The sequence below is a fragment of the Oryx dammah genome, unplaced genomic scaffold (assembly GCF_014754425.2).
Source record: "Oryx dammah isolate SB20612 unplaced genomic scaffold, SCBI_Odam_1.1 HiC_scaffold_26, whole genome shotgun sequence".
Taxonomy (NCBI): domain Eukaryota; kingdom Metazoa; phylum Chordata; class Mammalia; order Artiodactyla; family Bovidae; genus Oryx; species Oryx dammah.
Genome location: NW_024070210.1, coordinates 38,982,205 through 39,002,566, shown reverse-complemented (window position 1 = coordinate 39,002,566; position 20,362 = coordinate 38,982,205).

The window sequence follows — 20,362 nt, the reverse complement described above, 5'->3', positions numbered from 1 at the left end:
GTATCAAATGTAGTCATTGTGGATTATAAATTTGGAAAAGAAATACATAAAACATCAGCCTATATGAGAAGGTCAAGGATAGTTGTACCTGGGAAACAGAGGAAAGTATTTAAATTCGGACAATATATGGGTTTAGTTACTTTGTTTAGACCCCTAAATAAATGAAACCTTTTAATGATGCCCTAAAAGTAATTTTAACAAGAGTGAAAATGTCTGAGAATAAATTTAACAGCAAAGGAAATAAGAGCCATCAGCACCCGACAGCTGTAGTTTGAAATTACTCCGATGCTATCTGAATAGTTACAAAGGAGCTTTGTTAGGTTATTAAGACCATACAGTTCTTAAGTTCAATAAGTTTTCACAGTTGTATATGCCTGTGTAACCACTACCCAGACACTCCAAAAAGTTCCCTCTTGCCCCTTTTCAGTCGATTTCCACTTTGCCGTAGGTCTGACACCTTCTGACTTCTAATATGTATGTATGATTATACCTGTTCTCAGAGAAGGCAACGGCACCCCACTCCAGTACTCTTGCCTGGAAAATCCCATGGACAGAGGAGCCTTGTAGGCTGCAGTCCATGGGGTCGCTAGGAGTTGGACATGAATGAGCGACTTCACTTTCACTTTTCACTTTCATGCATTGGAGAAGGAAATGGCAACCCACTCCAGTGTTCTTGCCTGGAGAATCCCAGGGACAGGGGAGCCTGGTGGGCGGCTGTCTATGGGGTCGCACAGAGTCGGACACGACTGAAGTGACTTAGCAGCAGCAGCATACCTGTTCTAGGACTGCATGCAAATAAATCCTGTAGTATGGATTCCTCTGTGTCTATTATGTGGCTTCTTTCACTGAATATAATGATTTTGTGATTTACCCATGTGGTTGCATACATAAGTAATTTATTCCTTTTTTCTGAATATAACCACAATTTGTCTATATTTCTGTTCATGAACAGTTGGGCTGTTTCCAGCTTTAGGATGCTATAAATAAAGCTGCTATGAGCATTCATGTATAAGCCTTTCTGTGAACATATGTTGTCATTTCTCTTGGGGAAGTACCTAGGACTGGAATTTACTGGGCCACAGAGTTGGACACGACTCAGCGACTTCACTTTCACTTTTCGCTTTCATGCATTGGAGAAGGAAATGGCAACCCACTCCAGTGTTCTTGCCTGGAGAATCCCAGGGACAGGGGAGCCTCGTGGGCTGCCGTCTCTGGGGTCGTGCAGAGTCGGACACGACTGGGGCGACTTAGCAGCAGCAGCAGCAGCAGCAGAGAAGTTACATATTTATGTTTATAAGAAACTACCAAACAATCTTCAAACTTGTTTGTCTGGTTTCTGTTTATTGATTACTTTGTCAGTAGTGCTTTTGTGATTTTAAAAATAATATTAGTTTCTAATCAGTTTATGTTAATATGTAATTTCTACCTGATTGGACCTGGTTTACTGTATATTAAAAGCTGGCAAAGATAATTAAAAGCCAAATGTTGTGGCATAATTACATCCCCCTAAGGAAGTTCACATCCTAATCCCTAGAATCTGTGAATATGATATTTTATATGGCAAAGAGAAATTCAGGTTGCATGTGGAATTAAGTTTGCTAATCAGCTGACCTTAAAATGGAAAGATTATTCTGGATTATCCAGATGGGCTCAGTGTAATTGCAAGAGCCCTTGTAAGTGGAAGAGGGAGTCAGAAGACGGAGAACCAGAGAACCAGAGAGATGGTGTGAGAAAGACTCACCCCAACCTTGCTGGTTTTGAATGGAGGAGTGAGGATACAAACCAAGGAAGGAAGGTGACTGCTAGACATCAAGAAGGTTTCTGGATGCAAAAAGCAAGGAAATGAATTATTCCCTAGACCGTCCCTAGAGCTTCCAGTAGGAACACAGGCTTACTTACAGTTTGATTTTAGCCCAAGACCAGCAGAACTGCAATATAATAAATTTAGATTAAGTCAGCTTAATCTATGGTAATGGGAAATACACCTATGACAAGATAAAATAAATTTAAAACGTGATTTTGAAGCTTCAAATTGACATTAAGTGTCTCAAGTTGTAGTTATTTTATACTGTTCTGATACATTTAGCTTGATCCACATGTTTACCATTTTCTTGGCTCTGCATACCATATTATGGTGTATGTCTGGTGGTAGAAAAAATTACAATTTTGCTCTTCTTGTTGAAAATTAGTTTCGTGAATTTAGAATTCTAACTTGACAGTTATTTTCTCTTAGCATACTGAAAATGTCATTCTTTTTTTTTCTAGTTTCCAATGTTGCTGCAGTGATATCAGCTGCCAATTTAATAGTTTTCCTCTAGAGATAACTGATATTTTCACATTGTCTGATTGTAGGATTTTCCCATCTGTGTTGGATGTTCTTTAGTTTTTCTTGTTATGTATCTAAAGTGAAGCTTCTTTTTTAGTTTATCATAGATGAGATTTTCTTGTCTTCTTGTATGTAAGTATTGGTGTTTCTGATCCGTATAGGAAACATTTCAGCCATTAGAACTGAATATTGCCTTCTTTCCTTCCTTGCTTCCTTCCTTCCTTTCTCCCTCCCTCCCTCCTGCCTCCCTTCCATCTTTCCTTTCTCCCTTCCTTCCTTTCTTTTTCATTATTTTAGACTGAGATTTTAATTATACATGTATGAAAACTCTTCAGTCTACCCTCTATATATGTTAACTTCCATTTATTCTTGCTTTCTTCTTTTTCTGTCTTAGAAGATTTTCCACATAGCCCAATCTTGAAAGGGCTCTCAGTGTTACAGGAAAATCAATTATGCTAGGACTTTATTTTTCAAGTCTCAAAAAATACTTTTCTCTCAAAGTTCTTGTAATTTTGGGCTTCAGGGGCCTCATTTGGAAGTCTTAAAATGAACATTGATTTCTTTTGGCATTCATATTTATAATCAAAACTGTTCCTGAGACAACATGTGCTTCTGACAATAGGGGGAATGTTATATACAAAAGTATAAAAAGGGAGGCAAAGGATAAAATTTCAGGATTTTATAGTAGTATTTCTCTTTTTCTAGTTTATTCATTCATCAGATATATGTGTATTGATTATTTCTCATGTTCCAAGTTCTGTGCAGGTAACAGTAGATATGATTTCCTATTTAATGGAGCGTACAACCTTTGGGGAATATGAGACTAGATAATAAAGCAATACCTATTGATTTTTTCCCCTGTTACAAATGAGAACTCAGGTTAGTGAATGTTCCAGGTGCCCCCAACCTTCTGTTTAATATGGCATGTGTTTTTGCCCCTCCTTCATTTTTGCCTTTGTAGTATATTATTTTCAAAGAATGGGCTTCTGAGTGAGACAGCTTGAGTGTAAATGTCAGTTCTGACAATTAACAACTCTGTAACTTTGGGCAGGCTATGTTGTACCTCCAAGTATCTGATTCCTCATTTATGCAGTAAGGAAATGGTACTTTTCTCAAAGGGTAGTTAGGAGGATCAAATGAATTAACTTAAAAGTACCCAATAAATATAAGTATATGCTGTATGTGTCCAAAGAACAAAACCAACAAAACCACATCTGTCACATAGGCCAGACTTACGTCTATATGTTGCTTCTCCTTCTTATAGAAGTTCTTCTGTGTCTAAAAAAGTACAAGTCAGTTTTAAGAAGCTGCTAGACTAACTGTAAGTGCTTCTCAGGTGGTGCAGCGGTAAAGAATATGCACACCAATGCAGGAATCTTTGGAGACGAGAGTTTGATCCCTGGGTAGGAAAGATGACTTGGAGTAGGAATTGGCAACCCATTCCAGTATTTCTGCCTGAAAAATTCCATGGACAGATGTGCCTGGCAAAGAGTACCAAGAAGTCAGACATGACTGAGTGACTGAGCATGCACAGTGACCAGCTATCAATGTCAAGGGATAGGCATTTGTTCTAATGGCCATTTTTGCAGAGAGAGGTTGCTAATCCCTAAAAATTATGTAAATTTTCAAAATTTATCTTAGTTACTGTCAGGAACCCTCCTTTCTGAAGAAAAATTATATACTAGCTCCTCTCATATTCCATATTTTAGACCCAAATACTTCATGTGAATTATTTAATAGGTGATAAAAATTACATTTAAAATTTGATAACAATCAATGACAAATAATTTTAGTATTGGTGTCATCTCATTTTCCAATCCATCTTTCTTCCACTCCCCTGAACATCATTTTTGCTTACATGTGCTATTTTTTATGAGTTTGAAGTCTAGGAAAAAAAAAAAAAACTCAACAGATAACTTTTTTGTTTTTGAGTGTTATGAAATGATATCAGTCAGCCAAAGGACCATTCTGAAAGTAGGAGTGGTTGTGGTTTAGTTGCTAGGTTGTGTTGGACTCTTTGCAACCCCTTGGACTGTAGCCTGCCAGACTCCTCTGTCCATGGGATTCTCCACGCAAAAATACTGGTGTGGGTTGCCATTTCCTTCTCCAGGAGATCTTCCCAACTCAAGAATTGAACCTGGGTTTCCTGTATTACAGACAGATTCTTTACCAACTGAGCTAGGAGGGAACCTAATACAAGAGAAATAGAGAAATAATAATTGTCATGGGAAATAGACGGAGAAACAGTAGAAACAGTGTCAGACTTTATTTTGGAGGGCTCCAAAATCACTGCAGATGGTGACTTCAGCCATGAAATTAAAAGACGCTTACTCCTTGGAAGAAAAGTTATGACCAACCTAGATAGTATATTCAAAAGCAGAGACATTACTTTGCCGACTAAGGTCCATCTAGTCAAGGATATGGTTTTTCCTGTGGTCATGTATGGATGTGAGAGTTGGACTGTGAAGAAGGTTCAACACCGAAGAATTGATGCTTTTGAACTGTGGTGCTGGAGAAGACTCTTGAGAGTCCCTTGGACTGCAAGGAGATCCAACCAGTCCATTCTGAAGGAGATCAACTCTGAGATTTCTTTGGAAGGAATGATGTTAAGGCTGAAGCTCCAGTACTTTGGCCACCTCATGCAAAGAGTTGACTCATTGGAAAAGACTGTGATGCTGGGAGGGATTGGGGGCAGGAGGAGAAGGGGATGACCAAGGATGAGATGGCTGGATGGCATCACAGACTCGATGGATGTGAGTCTGAGTGAACTCCGGAAGATGGTGATGGACAGGGAGGCCTGGCGTGCTGTGATTCATGGGGTTGCAAAGAGTTGGACACGACTGAGTGACTGAACTGATAACTGAAGCCTATGACAAACCCAAGATCTATGCTGAGACTGGTGAAGTTGAAATTTCAAAGTTGAAATTTTCAAAGGCATTGAATATAGAGTATCATGTCTGATGTTGTGCATAGTTTTATTTGTGATTTACTAATTATTATGATTTTCTTGGAGGGAAGACAGTCTTTAACATATCACACTTTCATTGCTTTAGGCCCCTGATATCTTACCACAGTATGGGAACTCCATTTGAACTAAAATATTAGCAAACTTTAATAAAGAATAGAAGACATGCATGGAGGACCAAATCTGAAGGGGCATTCTATATCTTTATTTTAAGCATGCTTTATATAACCAAAGGAAAAATAGAAATATATATTATCAGCAGAAATTGGCTAAGGGCAGTAAAGGTCAAATGTTGTTTTAATTGTTTTTAAAAACGGGGAAGGGAGAAGGATCAGCTGAGAGAATTAAATGAAGTTTTTGTAATATAATATAGAGAAAACATAAATGTTGCATCTGCAACCCAGAAAACTGAGTTGTTGCTAAATAATGTGTAGACTTAAAAATTACCCTGGACAGTTGGAAAGTGAATTGAAAGTGTTAGTCACTCAGTCATGCTCGACTCTCTGCGATGCCATGGACTGCAGCCCAACAAGACCCTCTGTCCATGGAATTCTCCAGGCAAGAATACTGGAGTGGGTTGCCATACCCTCCTCCAGGGGGTTCCCAATCCAGGCACTCCTGCATTGCAGGCAGATTCTTTACCATCCGAGCCACCTGGGAAGCCCGTGGACAATCAGAAACCACCACTGAAAAAATGCATCCTTAAATGGGCTCAGCTATTAGTGCACTAGTGACTGCCATCTTCTGCTGCAGGAAATCTGATTAAATCTGTTTTCTCTTACATATATTCTTGTCACAGCTGTGACAGTCACTGAAATCATTCATTCCATCATTTGATGCTTTTCAACACTAATGTCTCAGGTTAGATTTCCTTAAAGAAGAGGTTAAGACAGAGATTTGCATAGAGCAAGTTTATTGGGAAACACTCTTAAGATCAACACCTCTGTGGGCATACTGGAAGCAGGAATAATCAGACGGAGACGATGAACTGCAATGCAGATATGACCAAGGCCTCAACAATTCCTAGGAGAGCTGTGAAGCTGCGGTGGCCCTTCAGATTCATCCCAGGTGAAGTCAAGTCAACCATGCATTTGGTGTCCTCGACTGGTTTCAAATAGGAAAGGAGTATGTCAAGGCTGTATATTGTCACCCTGCTCATTTAACTTATATGCAGAGTACATCATGAGAAATGCTGGACTGGAAGAAGCACAAGCTGGAATCAAGATTGCCGGGAGAAATATCAATAACCTCAGATATGCAGATGACACCACCCTTATGGCAGAAAGTGAAGAGGAACTAAAAAGCCTCTTGATGAAAGTGAAAGAGGAGAGTGAAAAAGTTGGCTTAAAGCTCAACATTCAGAAAATGAAGATCATGGCATCTGGTCCCATAACTTCATGGGAAATAGATGGGGAAACAGTGGAAACAGTGTCAGACTTTATTTTTTGGGACTCCAAAATCACTGCAGATGGTGACTGCAGCCATGAAATTAAAAGATGCTTACTCCTTGGAAGAAAAGTTATGACCAACCTAGATCGCATATTCAAAAGCAGAGACATTACTTTGCCGACTAACGTTCGTCTAGTCAAGGCTATGATTTTTCCTGTGGTCATGTATGGATGTAAGAGTTGGACTGTGAAGAAGGCTCAACACCGAAGAATTGATGCTTTTGAACTGTGGTGTTGGAGAAGAGTCTTGAAGAGTCCCTTGGACTGCTAGGAGATCCAACCAATCCATTCTGAAGGAGATCAGCCCTGGGATTTCTTTGGAGGGAATGATGCTAAAGCTGAAACTCCAGTACTTTGGCCACCTCATGCGAAGAGTTGACTCATTGGAAAAGACTCTGATGCTGGGAGGGATTGGGGGCAGGAGGAGAAGGGGACGACCGAGGATGAGATGGCTGGATGGCATCACGGACTCGATGGATGTGAGTCTGAGTGAACTCTGGGAGTTGGTGATGGACAGGGAGGCCTGGCGTGCTGCGATTCATGGGGTCACAAAGAGTCGGACATGACTGAGCGACTGAACTGAACTGAACTGAACTGACTTTTAGAGAGGCCTGACCTTGGGTGAAGTTGGCTGTCTTAGCTAAGAGTTGTGGGCCACCACCACTTCCAGCAACTGGGAAATGAAGCTTCAGCTGAAGGCAAGAGGTGGTGCCCTCCACTGTTTATTACCATTGACCTCAAAAGCCTTCAGTTTCTTACCCTCTAATCTATTCTGTTCTAAGAGCTTCCACCTCCTTTTTAGTTTCCTTCTCCATGTCCCTGCCTAAAGTGCTTCTGGTCTCCTCTATGAGGTCTCTACATTTCCCTGAGGCTTTGCTACATGGACCATTGCTTTTTAAAATATTTAAACTCAGAATGTCACAGTGAGTTACTGACACCTCTCTGCCAGATTTAGGGGTTTCAGTACCTTAAGGAAATGTGATAAATCTATCGGAGAGTTAGTATTAGAACCTGTAGTTCCTTTTTCATTTATAGCTTAGCTTAAGAAAAAATCTTTTTTCTTTTTAATAATCATTTCTTTTTCCTAGTCCAAAAATTCAAAAGAAAAAACAAAATATATATTCACCTCTGCAGCCAGATTGCTTGTGATTCAGAGATAAGGGAGAAAAGCATTGGTTGTGTTAACACAGGAAAATATCTTTTCATTCTATTCAAATATTTCCCCTTTCCTCTTCTTTCTTCTCTGTCATCCACCTCCCCCCTCTTTTCTCTATTCTCCTACCTACATTAATTGTGAAGTATGTACAGTGACCTTCAGATTTTCTGTTAATAAGGTCAGATAGTCAAGTGTTTAGCTGGGGGAAACTATTCTTTATTATGCATTTCCATAGGCATTAAGTCTTAATTTTATCTTTCCAATATATTTGCAATATAAACGCTTTTGTATGTAATTTTATAGTTAGGGAAACTAAAGCCCAGGGGGATAAAATGGATCGCCCAAAGCACATGGAATTCAAATGTGAGTTCCTACCATCTGAAGGCTCCTTCTTTTGTGGTCAGAGCCCTGTTTTTTTTTTTTTTTTTTCTTACCACTATTAATAGAATTTACTTTTTAGAGAAGTTCACAGGATAATTGAGTGGAAAATTCAGAGAGTTCTCATATAAACTCTGCCCATACACATGGATGTGAAAATGAAAGTGTTAGTCGCTCAGTCCTGTCTGACTCTTTCCAATCCCGCCAGACTCTTCTGTGGATGGAATTCTCCAAGGAAAAATAATGAAGTGGGTAGCCATTCCCTTCTCCAGGGGATCTTTCCCCACCTAGGGATCAAACCTGGAATCTCCTCCATTACAAGCAGATTCTTTACTGTCTGAACCACCAGGGAAGCCCATGCACGTGCATAACCTCCCCTGTTATCAACATTCCAATCAAAGTGGAACATTTGTTAGAATTAATGGATCTGCGCTGACACGTCATAATTACCCAAAGTCCACAGTTCATATTACAGTTCACCCTTGGTATTGTATATTCTGTGAGTTTGGACAAATTTATAATGACACATATTCACCATTATAGTATCATACAGAGTAGTTTCACTGCCCTAAAATCCTCTGTAATCTACCTATTCATCCCTTCTCCTTTCCTAACCAGCGGCAACCATTGATCTCTTTATTTTCTCCACATTTTTCCTTTTCCAGAATGTCATATGGTTGGAGTCATACTGTATGTAGCCTTTTCAGTTTTTTTTTTAACTTAGTAATATAATGGCATTTTAATTCCCTCCATGTCTTTTACTTGTTTGATAGTTCTTTCTTTCTTTCTTTCTTTTTTATTTTACTTTACAATTCTGTATTGGTTTTGCCATACATTGACATGAATCCACCACGGGCGTACATTCTTTTAGTGCTCAGCAATATCCTGTTGTCTGGATGTACCACAATAAATTTACTCATTCACCTATTGCAGAACATTCTGATTATGTCCAAATTTGGCAATTGTAAATAAAGCTGATATAAATATCCCTGTGCAGGCTTTTCTGTGAACATGAGTTTTCAACTCCTTTGGATAAGTATTAAGGGACAAGACTGCTAAATCTTACCATTTTGCGTTCCCACCAGCAATAAAAGGAGAGTTCCTGTTGCTGCAGAGCATTTATGGTTGTCAGTGTTCTGGATTTTGGCCATTTCTGAAAGCTGGCTTTGTGTTCTAAACTTTCAGTTGGTTATGAAGGTGTCTGGGACTTCCATGGTGGCTCAACAGTCAAGAATCTGCCTGCAGCGCAGGGGCCGCAGGAGGCACAGGCTTGATGCCTGGATCCCCTGGAGGAGGGCATGGCCACCGACTCCAGTATTCTTGCCTGGAGAATTCCATGGACTGAGGAACCTGGCATACTACAGTCCACAGGGTCACAAAGAATCAGACACGCCTGAAGTGACTGGGCACGCACGCATGCGTGCACATGAATGTGTACTCTAGATAGCCGATTAAGAGATTTTTTTTCAGGTGGTCCTACTTGCTTAAATTGTTAGCTTTCTAGTTTGATGGCAGAAAACTACATGCCCACTATCTACCTTGCATAATTGCTTTGGAAGCATTTCTTTGAGAGGACTCAGTGAGTAAATGATGCATATTTTAACTCCTAAATTAACTCCTAAACACCTCCTTTGCGTCGGTTTAGGGGTTTGGAGAAGAATTTGTCAAGAAAGATTAGGTGCATGAGAAGCTTATGGTAAGTAACTGTAAAAGATAAAGAAGGAAGGATCATGAGAAGGCTGGAGATTTTTAAAATTATGATCAGGTTTGACATCTGTGAAAGGAGAGAGAGAAAAAAAAAGGATGAATTCAGAAGAACTTCAGACTGCAGTGTTTTCCTGAGAAAGCCTCAGCCAGGTTGGTGGGGATCCCTGCATCAAGGATTGTCTGCTAGAGGAGTCTTGCTTTGGGCAGAAATGATCCACCCCTGGCTCCTCTGCTGTGCTCAGTTTCTGACAGGGAGCAGCCCAGGGAAAGCACGGCCTAAGTATGAACACTAGGGTGGAGCCAAAGATGGGGCAGAGAGGCTGCCTGCCAATATGCCCTGTAGCAGGAGCTTGCAGGGAGATCTGGGGGATGCATCCAGGTCTGCCATGTTCTTCATTCTCCTTCCCTCTCTGCAGGATTTCTTGCCTTTCCATTCTTAAAAATCTTAATTGCCTATCCCGTCGCAAAGAGTCGGACACGACTGAATGACTGAACTGAACTGAACTGAACTGAACTGATGCAGTCATCTACATTCATATATAATGCACTCGTAGAACAAACACAAAAGTATTTTTTTAAGTTTATTTGTAACTTTTTTTTTTGATTCTACACCCAAGCAATGTAGACACTTGTCTAACTTGTCTACAAAACAGAAATAAAGATGGAGCGAGTAAACTTATTGTTGCAGCGTTAAGGGGTGGGGAGGGATGAACTGGAAGACTGGGATTGACAAGTGCACACTGCTATATATAGAATAAATAGCTGACAAGGACCTATGTATAGCACAGGGAGCTCTGTTCGGTGTTCTGTGATGGCCTGTGTGGGAGGGGAGTCTGAAGCGCAGTGGGTGTATATGTGGCAGATTCACTGTGCTGTACATCTGGAGCTGACATAACACTGTCAGCTCTAGTCCAATAAAAATCATAGCAATATTAGCTTGATACAAAGATAAAAAATTAAAATAAGGAGATATACTATAATCCTTTTTCTTTAGTACAAAATACCCAATGCTGTACACCCAGCCTTCTGTACAAGTCCTTTAATTGTGTCTGTTTCCTACACAGTCAATCACATTCTTATACCTTATGTTGATTTAGTCTGAATGAGGCTAAAGTTTCACCATTTCAGTACATCTCTAATGATTTTCATCTTTGCTTCAATTTTATTGTTTTTTCTTGTCTTTATTATGTGTACTTTAATTTTTCAATTTCTTATTAATTCTCTTAAAATTGTATGGGTGAAAAGCAATAAAATATTCAGATAATTGCAAAAACTTTGCTCTACCAAGAAAAGTAATATTCATATCCAAGTTTAACTGCTGTCTGGAAGTACCATGATAAGATTATTAAAATGCACATTCAATGATTGATGAACAGAAAGTCCACATTTAGAACATGAAATGACATTTAGGAACATTTTTTAACATCATTTATAACTGTTTGTCTTAGATCTGGCTCTCTTAGAAGCAGAGCCTGAGACATGATTCTTAGGTAAATGATTTATTTACAGAGTGCTCTCTTAGGAGGACACTCAAAGGAAGCAAGGGAATTAGGATAGGGCAGGGAGAAGCTAAGTAAAGACATGATGTCAGATGACCTCTAGCCCCAGCCTGATGCCACATGAAGTCTTTTGGCAATAAGATGTTGGAGTTTTTGTTACCACCACCTCCCACCAACTCACATACTCATGCTCCTCCGTCAGTCATCAGTCCCTGGCTGCCTCTGGTGAAGCAGAGCGTTTCACCCATGGACAGTCTTCTGGAGAAAGTTGCAGTTGTGGTTGGTTAGCAGCAAATGAAATGAATGGGGTGGGGTGAAGTGTTGTACTGAGTGTGTCTGCTCAATAGAATTCCTCTTAGGAGAGTCCATCCTAGAAAGCTTTTCTATATGAAAGTCAACAGTTATTGTTAGACTGTGAAAGCAGAGAAATAGTACCAAACCAAATATCTCTGTTCTTTATTATTTCATGCATCTCCTAATTAACTCCTAGGCACTGAATTCCTTGTGTCTCTAATGTGAAAGGCTTTTGGTTATCTCTTTTGGCCTACTATCCAGAATTTCTGTGTGTTTTCTGTCATTCACTTTACATCACACAAATGCACTCACACATTCTGTCTCTGTGTCTCTCTCTCTCATACACACACACACACACACACGGAGCAGTTAGACAATATTGCATGCACACTCATTTCGTCCATGAAATTGTTGGATCACCAGTTTTTTTTTACTCTTTACAGAGTAAAGAAAAGCCTCATGTTATTAAATTGAGGTTAAGTATGCTTCAGTGTTACTATTAGGTTTCCTGAAAGAATCATGTAAATTTACAACATTCATATGTGCGTTTGCCTCAATTACCAAAATGAAACATCCTTTAAGCAGGTGCTTACTCAGCATGATGATCAAGAACAGAGAAAGAAAATGCAGCGAGAGCCCAAAAGACTGTTGTACTCTGATTTTCCATTTCACATGGGGAGAACAAAAATGGTAGAATGTTACAAGCGAATGTTTTAGATAACATGGTGTCACTTAATCAACAAAAGTATCTTTCTTTTTCCTTCCTTTTAACTTTTGAAATTTAAAAGGACTATAAGGAAACCTTATTAAATGATTTTAGCTAGGAAACTTCAATTTCAATTACCCCAAATGGTATATTCAGACACTGCTCTCCTCATGAGTTCTTTATGTGGGAAAAAGAGACTAGTTTTAGGGCCTTGTCAGTGATAAAGTAAATTGATCTATTACCTACCCCCTGAGGAAATTCCTACAGGGCTATCTTGCTCTAGACTGCCTAAGTGTCTCATTTGTACCTAAAAACAAGAAGTGTCATTTTTTTCCCTATTCAAGATGTCACAAGCCCAATTTTCTTTTGCTAGGGATCACAGTTATTAGTCTCTGAAGGTGCTAGCACTTGAGGCCAAGTCTGAGGTGATTAAAATGCCTCGGCACTTTGAGGACTGGTGCCCTTCCATTACTTCTCATCTCCAGCTGCTTCCCTGTCTGCTTCTCCTTCTGTCTTTCATTATGGTCCATCATTATCCATTTTAAGGTCTGTGTAAGTCATGTGAATTAAGGAAAATTGAGAACCTTAAGAAAATACATTTTGACAGACAGGTACCACTGGTAAAGAGATGGAAACACTGACCCAATCCCATTATATCTCCTATTTTATAAATACACTTATTTTGCCTTTCAAATTCCCCATTTTCCCACTAATGCTGTCTCTCTCTCTCTCCCTCCCCCCTTTCCCCTCTCAGTCACACACACACACACACACGCCATCCATTGGCCTAAAGGAGATATAAAGCCCTCATACAAGCTGAGGTTTTGGTTCTAATGTCCTTATAGACATAGCACTGCAAAGGTAGTGCAGTGTTATGTAATTAGCTGAATTTGTGGATTTGTCTAATATATAGTTTCCTGGCCAAGCTCAATAAACACCACCTTTACTGCACTCAAGAGAACCAAAGAGCTTTATTCTATAGTTTCCTCTCAGAGACAATGGTCTCAATGCACTCAAGCACTTCTAAGAAACCCCAGATCAGAAATATATAGAAGTGGGATTATCTACATTTTCATTATTTCCTTCCTTCTGAATTCAGTGGAGAGTGTGGAGAAGACACTGTGTAGAAGAAGTGGATAGAAGACAGAGAAAAGAAGGTGTTATGAGTATTATAGAGATTTGAAGTTGGTTTTTTTCCCCTCTTTGTGGTGAATTTTAGTTATTTAAGATCACCTCTTTGGGGTAGTCTTGTTGTTGTTGTTTAGTCACTATGTTGTGTCTAGCTCTTAAGACCTCATGGACTGTAGCCTGCCAGACTCCTCTGTCCATGGGGTTCCTAGGCAAGAATAGTGGGGCGGGGTACCATTTCCTTCTCCAGGGGATCTTCCTGAACCAGGGATTAAACCTGTGTCTCCTGCATTGACAGGCAGGTTCTTTTACTACTGAGCCACCAGTGAAGACCTGGAGTAATCTACACCACAAGTAATCAGTCGTGAGCTTTAATGGAAGTGAGAACATGAACTCCCTGGGCTCAATTCTGCAATATATGATGAGATGGCAGTGAGTAACCTACAACCAGAGACTGGAGAGCTTGGCATATTAAACAAATACCCTAAGAAAGATATCCTTGTGGAGTTGTGGTCATATATGCTAGAGACCAGCAGGCTATGTGCACAGAATAGGACTGCTACTCACTCAGGATGTGTCAGGGAATATGCTCGGGTAAATCCTGTCTTATGATTACTACCAGCACATGCAGTCCTGTAAAGGGGGACATTGAGACCAGCTCCTGAGAGGAAGTGCCTTCTTGAAGCTGCTTTTTCTGTTCCTTTGTTTACCACTTTTGTCAAGTATGTAGACATATATTTATGCACTCTTGGAGCCACATAAGGAGGCTTAAATGAGACTTATATCTGCCTTAAGGCAAAGCATATAGAATCTCCTAGATGAAATGTTCTTCTTAAATGGCTTAAAGGGAAATAGTCTTAATATAAAACCAATAGTTACAGAAACAGAAAGAAAAAACAGCTTTGGTTAGTATAGCAGTGACCAAAAGACTAAAAAAAAAAAAAAAAAAAAGATTACTAATGAAAGCTTGTAAAAGAGAGATAAATAAATAATTTAGCTCAAATAAGTATTCAGTTCCACTAAAACACTAAATGCATATATATAAATAAATTTTAAAAATTATTACATCTATTCTACATTGACTTTCTCCCTCATTTTTCACAAAAGAAAAAGCAAATACCACTTTTAAATGGCTGCTGGCATAAGCCACACTTGGGTAACTGTGATAGAGAGAGAGATTTAGTACATATGGACTCCAAAGTAAAATTTTCAGATAAGAAATCCTGATTCCTGTTTCCCAGGTGTTGCTGGGCTGTCAATAGCAGAAAAAAAAAAAAAAACCAGCAATAATTCTTGGTCTACAAACTGTTAATCCATTGTTTATATCTCAACTGTATATGATTTTATAATTAGTATCCAAGTTAACCGAAACAGAAGTGGGCAGGTAATTGGGAGGGCACAGTCAAGTTTTGGAAACAGAGATAGTGGTTGGAAATGTCTGAAGATGATATTTCTGTTTATGCTACCTGGGAGGTAGAGACTTGAAAGAGAAACTGGAATTTAACATTTTCTTTTATGCCAGTAATCCCTGTACTCTTTGGAATTGTCTCCACTTCATAAATAGAACATAAAATAACATCTGCTGCTGTACTTTTCCATTACTTATCACTTGTAGTGATTCAGAAATCAAATATTTAAATATGAAAATCACATGGTTTTCTAATGCATTTACCTCATGTACAGGATTGAAATAATCAGAAATAATCAGTGTAATCCATTTCTTGTCTAGCCTTCTGACTCAGCTGTCCCATTTTTTTTTGTCCCTCTGAATCAAAATCACATGCACACCACACACACGTAAAAATCCATTTTTACCTTGAATAACATAAGCAGTAATCGTCAGCCACCATTATTACAGACGATTAGCAGTAACAGTAAGGGGCACAATCTGCACTGTACTTCTATTCATCAAGCAGCATTTATGTGAAGAGAATTCAGATGGATAATTCCACAACCTGGAAAGTATAAAGAAAGAGCTGCAGAACACGTAGCAGTGTGCTTCGTGGTAATCATCAAACACCTAATCCTGTGGGGGGGGACTCTGAGACTGGCTGATCCCTGAAAGGAACTGCCCATTGGAAGCGCCACTGTTTACTGCTTCTTAATTCACCAAGATTGGTCTGATATCCATCTGACTCCATTCCTGAAGCCACAGGTGGGGACTATGCTTGCCTTACCAGAAGTGTGTTGAAATTCCTAGATGAATTAAAGGGGTGCCTAAATTATAAGGCCCTCCTCATTGCGGCTGCTGCTGTCTAGTCACTGTCATGGCCAACTCTTCACAACCCTGTGGCCGGTAGCTCACCAGACTCCTCTGTCCAGGGATTTCCCAGCCGAGAATACTGGAATGGGTTGCCATTTCCTTCTTTAGGAGATCTTTCTGACCCAGGGGTTGAACCTGTGTCTCCTGCTTGGCAGGCAGATTAGCAATGAGCAATCTGGGAAGCCCCCTCCTCATTGCTAGGAGACGGATTTCGATTTCTTGTTTTTGTTCGTTAGTTTTTTCATGAGCAGCTTACTGACTCTAATCAATTTATTTTTTGAATCACTGATTTCTGATACTTAATCTCTATGCATAGCATCCTACAGCATGGTAGTGAAAAAGAATGAAAAAAAAAGGAGTGATAGTGTGGAGGTATCAATAGGAGCTATCAGCTGAATGTGGCAAGTCATGGAGAAGAGGAGTCAAAAACTTTTAAAGCTTTGAAACTGGCAAAGTAGAATAGTAATTACTTTCACAAGCAAAAAATGAAAAGAAGTGAAATCAAGGGAAAAGATTTGAAATTTTGTTTGGATACTTTTGAGCTCGTCACTGAAAGTAAGCAAATGGCTGTGTATGGAGACTGCAGCTCAGAGAAGTTGACTATACAGGCTGGAACCTAAGGTCAGGGAGACATCCACACAGGTGTTATGGTTAAAGTTATGGGGAAGAATATTTCTAAGGAAGCAATTATGAAGAGATAAAAGTTAATGACTAAGTAAATAACCTAAGGAATGCCTACATTTGGATATGAGGCAAAAGGAAAGCAAAATGACACAGAAGGAATAATCAAAGGTAGAGAGATTAAATTGCACACTCATAATTGATGAATTGATCCATTCATTCATCCATTCATTTAACAGAATATTTTAAGTTCATTCAACGTCAGTCACTGGTATGAATGCTAGGTGGAAAAAAGTGAGACAAATTAGACATACCACTACTCTCATGGAACATACAGTTTAGTAGGAGAGACACATTAATCAAATAATCTGTCAAACATATATGAAATTAGAACTGTGAAAATTCTCTGAAAAGAGGGGATGGCATCCTCTCATAGTATTCAATGAGAGCAATAGACTCAGTCAGGGAAGTCAGGGAACTCTCTCCTGGAAAACTGATGACTAAAAAAAGAAGCTAAAATATGGGTTAACAAAGCTAGGATGAGGGCAAAATTGTGCAGAGGGACTCTACTTAGTCCATGGCCAGTGGAGAGATTGGAATTGTAAATGAGCATAAAGAAAGTTGGTGTATCTGGAGCTCATGAAGCAAAAGATAACCTGCTGGGTATGAGAGTAAAACAGTGAGGGAAGAAGAGTCTGATCATATTTGCCCTGGCCAGCCATGTGAGGGATGTTTTTCTTTATCCTAAGAGCAAAGGCAAAAACTGATGGGTTTTATGAAGGTGGTATAATCAGATTTGTATTCTGAAAAGAGGACCCTATCCAAAGTGTAATAAAAGTATGAGATTGGGGAAAGAGTGAATACAAGAAGACTAATTAGGAGTCATTCTTGTCTCAGGAGTTTATAAAAACTACAATTACATGCATAGCAATATGTATGAGTAGAGGGAAGTTGCTGCAAAGATTTTGTAGGAGGTAAAATCAGCAGATGAATGGATAAGAAAGCTGTGGTACATATACACAATGGAGTATTACTCAGCCATTAAAAAGAATACATTTGAATCAGTTCTGATGAGATGGATGAAACTGGAGCCGATTATACAGAGTGAAGTAACCCAGAAAGAAAAACACCAATACAGTATACTAACACATATATATGGAATTTAGAAAGATGGCAATGATGACCCTGTATGCAGGAGAGCAAAAAAGACACAGATGTGTATAGCGGACTTTTGGACTCAGAGGGAGAGGGAGAGGGTGAGATGATTTGGGAGAATGGCATTGAAACATGTATAATATCATGTAAGAATCGAATTGCCAGTCTATGTCCGATGCAGGATACGGCACGCTTGGGGCTGGTACATGGGGATGACCCAGAGAGATGTTGTGGGGAGGGGGGTGGGAGGGGGGTTCATGTTTGGGAACGCATGTACACCCGTGGTGGATTCATGTCAATGTATGGCAAAACCAATACAGAATTGTAAAGTAAAATAAAAAATAAATTAAAAAATAATAATAATAAAAATAAAACAAACAAACAAAAATCAACATATTTGGCCACGACGGATATATAGACTCACTTGGGTGCCATGCCACTGGTAAGGAGCAGCATGCGTTTTGAGAAGTAGAGATTTGGCACCACTATCCAACTGACTGATCCAATACTATAGAAATTAATAACAATTGGATTAATTGTTAAATACATTGTTAAATTGATTTTAAATTAATTATAGAAATTAAAACAATTGGATTTAACAATTAAAATGTTACTAATGACTTTGATATTTTTTGTGGATTGATGGTAATGGAAGTCAGGGTTTAAAGAAAAGTTAAAGATAATGCATATAGACTCTTCTTAACATATTCATTTATTCAACAAAATTACATTAAGTTCTTATTATAGTACCATGCTAGGCACTCTAGGTGCAAGCGCTCAGTTGCTCATCCGTGTCTGACTCTTTGGAGCCCCAAAGACTGTAGCCTCTCAAGCTCCTCTGCCCATGAAATTTTCCACCCACGAATACTGGGGTGGGTTGCCATTTCCTACTCCAAGGGATCCTCCCAACCTAGGGACTGAACCCACATCTCTTGGGTCTCCTTCACTGGCAGGTGGAATCTTTACCACTGAGCCGCCTGGAAAGTCCAATAGGTACGTGAATATCACACAATTGCTGCCTTGTAGTTTATTAACCTAAAAGACTGGTCAATGTTTATTGAACTCTTACTGTATGACAGCAAGATTATTTCATCTATAATGACTCAATGAATTAAATATTTTTATTTTGCAAATTTTTACAGGAGTTGAAGTACAAAAGAAGTTAACTTTTCCAAGCTCACTCAGGTAGTCAGTCCAAGACTAAATAAGAATCTCAATCAGTTTAGCACTTGAATCCATCATATTAAATGGCTTGATTTGCTGAAACCCAGAAAAGGAGAAAGGCTTCCCCAGCAGTGGCTCTAACAGAATTATGGATAAAGAGTTATAGGGGTGGCAAGGAGACAGGGCCCCATTATGGCCTGTGAGGCAATTGCAGTTGTCAGAAGACATTTAGACTAAGCAGATAGAAGCTGGAAGGGGTAGCAGAGTGGAAAGGTTTATGGTTTTATTTTTTGTGACAGAGGGGATTTACATCTTGGCAAGGCTAAGTGGTACAGAGTACAAACTTTAGATTGAAACAGATCTGACTTTAAATACTAACAGTGCAGCATATTATCAGTGTAATCTCATCAAGTTACTTAAATTCCTGGATTCTTGGATCTTTGATCTGCAAAATGAATTAGAAATGGTGAACAGCACATGTGAAGACTTGTAATTTTGAAAGATGTTGAAATAAGAAAACATACATAAATTGCTTGGTTCAAACTATGTACTCAATAAATCTTAGTTCTCTCTCTGTATTTCTTGTCATTTTTGGCTTCCCTCTCAGCCTATGAAACATGTGTTTAAGGGAAAGAGAAGGAATATGAGATTATATAAACAAAAGAGGTTGGTCAATGGAGAAAAGTCAGAATGGGATGGGATCTAGAGAGACAAAGGGATTAGCTTTGGTTGAGGGGAAGGGTAGCTTTTCCTCTGACATTAGAGCAGTCACTGATGGTACAGAGAAGTAGACTTGAGAAGCAGACTCCTGGTATGCATGCTATTCCTGTGTCCACCCCTCCCATGCCCCAGCCTGAGAAACATACACCTTGTACCAGTAAGCTGTACTTGTTCATTTGGCTTTCTGACTATATGCTCAGTTGCTCAGTCATATCCAACTCTTTGTGGCCCCAAGGTCTGTAACCCACCAGGCTCCTCTGCCCATGGAATTTTCCAGGCAAGCATACTGGAGAGGGTTGCCATTTCCTACTCCAGGGATCTTCCTGACCCAGGGATCAAACCAGCATCTCTTGGGTCTCCTGCATTGGCAGGAGGATTCTTTACCACTATTGCCATCTGGGAAGTCCCCCTATAGACTTGACTAATTCTTTGGAGGAGAATTCTTTCATAACAGGAGGACCCTAACTTACTAAGGAGTTAAACTATTAAAGAAATATAATAATATTTTAGATCAACACTTATAGCCTGTAAATTTGTGAATATAAAGGAAATTAAAGGGTTCAATTCAGTTCAGTCACTCAGTCATGTCCGACTCTTTGCAACCCCATGAATCGCAGCACGCCAGGCCTCCCTGTCCATCACCATCTCCCAGAGTTCACTCAGACTCACGTCCATCAAGTCAGTGATGCCATCCAGCCATCTCATCCTCTGTCATCCTCTTCTTCTCCTGCCCCCAATCCCTCCCAGCATCAAAGTCTTTTCCAATGAATCAACTCTTCGCATGAGGTGGCCAAAGTACTGGAGTTTCGGCTTTAGCATCATTCCTTCCAAA